General features: G+C 59.0%; 1 pseudogene; it reads right to left on the bottom strand.

Annotated features, from left to right (window-relative positions):
* Positions 1–2,500, bottom strand: part of LOC133149216 (28S ribosomal RNA) — a 9,255-nt pseudogene that overhangs the window by 3,378 nt on the left and 3,377 nt on the right.

Raw genomic sequence — 2,500 nt, 5'->3', positions numbered from 1 at the left:
CCGCCCAAACAACCCCAGCACGACTGACCCCACAGTCCCAGGCCTCCAGCTAGATACTATATCCAGCTCAGTAGGGTCAGTTGATCTGGGTAGCAACCGGGTCTTGCACTCCTTGAAGACTTGGGGAACGACTCCACGCACCATCCATGTCGTAAACAGCCTCGCCAGTTGCGTACCGTCCGGGTCCCAGTCAAGAAGAGCCCGCTTCCTGATCCCGTCTGGGCCCGACGCAGAGCAATTCCTCATCTTAGCCAAGTTAGATACAACTTCCGGCCCCAGGATCGGGTGGTAGAATGAATCGTCATCCGCGGTCAGTCCCACCCCGAAGCCCTTAGTCCATAAAACGGCCTGACCGTTCCCCACTTACTCCAAAGTGTTCATCCACCAACTCCAGCGGCAAATCACAGCTACGGGGCGTCAGACCATCCAAGATCCGCCGTGCCAGCCCCTTCCTCATTACAGAATAGCCGCGCTGCTGGTGACAGAACACTCTCCCACGTTGGACGAGCCGCCTCGCCCAACCCGTCTTCCATCGGTCTCGAGGTCTGGACCCCGCGGACTTTGTCGGCCACACTACCTTACCCCCCAGGGCTTTCATGAGATCCAAAGCAGAGGACTCGATCAGGCTAGGCTCCCGACCTGCTTTCTTGACTAAGGCAGCGGTGGCCCGATGCTCCACACCCCCCGCCAGCAGCTCTTCCAGAACTCTATTCATCACCAGATCTGGAAGCGACGAGGGGCAGGTCCATTTCTGGGGCAGCCAGGGCTCGCCAACGCACACCGGACGCACCGCCTGCCGCACGACCGCACAGGGACCCCCATTCCACCTCACCTGCTCTCCAGACTCTCCGATTCCAACAACACATTTTCCGCTTATGATACCTGTACCTTTCCATAAGCTTCACCATCCGAGACTCCTACCATCACTTGGTCCGGAGGCCTCGGACCCCCTCATGCCGATTTCCAGACGGGCCCTCTCCCGCATCTTCATTCACGCCACCACGGAGAGCAGGCCGCAGCGCTAATGCGACCCCCGCCACCCCAACTCTCATACCCGAGGCAACGGAGGTCATTGACACCGCTGAGGAGTTCTCAAGAGCTTCGCCAGCCGGGGTCCACCCGCTCCTTCGGCCTGACTGACTGTGGCTCTGATCCTGTGCCTCTGTCTGTACGGACTTCCTAACCAAGGAGTTTTTGCAACCATGGCCCGTAGAAGTGACTACAAGCCGTTCGGGGACCCCGAGCAATGCCTCCGGTGGTTGGTCCCCATGGCCCCCGGAGAGGTTGATCCGCTGGCCGCACACGTGCCCAACCTCAAGCACGTCACGGGGAGGTCGCTCGAGCAGCAGCAGCCCCCCACCTAGCTGCGCCTCAGCCAATTTTGGTAACCCAGAACGGCTACCCTGGGTGGTCCGTAAGATATCAGACATGCTACTGCCCCACTACCGTGAGAACACACAGGAGAACAAAGTCCCCCGATACTATAGAGCTATACATCGAGATCCACCTCGAGCAGCCGTCTGCTAGGCCGCGCAGCCTAGCACCAACTCGTAAGCCACCGCAGTCCAACCCACTAAGGAGAGGCCTGCCACATAGTGTCAGACTCACCCCCCGTAAAGCTGGCCAACGGACAACTCGCAACCCAACTGCCCGGAGCTACAAAAGCCCAGAGAGCTATGGAGCTCATCAACGGGGAGGAAAGCGGCCTGCAACAAACTGGCCACTACCCCCCGTACACCACATATTCGCCCCAAAAGGATTTGAGAAACGCATTCGGCAAAGGTCCAAGCGAGCACATAGGCATCCACGTGACACCCACCCACTCGGCCTGGCCTCCGTTCCATACCACTAGGCGCCGCCCACACCAGTGCGCAGATTCGGGTCATCTCGGTCTCGCTACCATACGGTCACACCCTGCATACCAACAGAGCGCTGAGCGAACGCTAAGCAAGCCTACAGAGGTGTTAGAGTGCGACTCACAGGGAGAGGAACCGTCCGCCCAACGTCGGCCTAGGCCGAGGCCGGCAGGGGCCCTTTCCAAGGCGAGTCTATATTGCCAGTCGGTCAGTTTGGGAAAGTTGGGGGGGTACCCGGTGGCCGTCGGGAACAGACAGGGACCGGTCGGGAGGGAGGGGGTAAGTTTGGCCGCTGGGAACAAGCGCCCACCCTGGGGAGTTTACTTACGAGCCAAAGCCGGGAACAGACATAAGCTCGGGAGCCTCGCAGTCTCAAAGACTTTCATCCCTCTATCAGAGACATCAGACCGCACAGAATCCGAGACACTACCGAACACAAGTAGCGCTCAGGGAGAACACTCTCACCTAGTTGATTGCGTTAGCCGGCCAGTGCGGGGTGTCTGAAAACCACAGTCTCAAAACTTTCATCTCTCCAGCAGAGATATCAGCCCGCACAGAGTCCAAGACACTACCGAACACAAGTAGCGCCAGAGAGAATATTCTCACCTTTCGGGTCAGGAAGGTCGCCCAGCCATGCAGCCCCT

This window comes from Syngnathus typhle, unplaced genomic scaffold (assembly GCF_033458585.1).
Source record: "Syngnathus typhle isolate RoL2023-S1 ecotype Sweden unplaced genomic scaffold, RoL_Styp_1.0 HiC_scaffold_282, whole genome shotgun sequence".
NCBI classification, from domain to species: domain Eukaryota; kingdom Metazoa; phylum Chordata; class Actinopteri; order Syngnathiformes; family Syngnathidae; genus Syngnathus; species Syngnathus typhle.
Note: the sequence above shows the minus strand (reverse complement) of the source record. Positions and strands in the feature narration are given on the sequence as shown.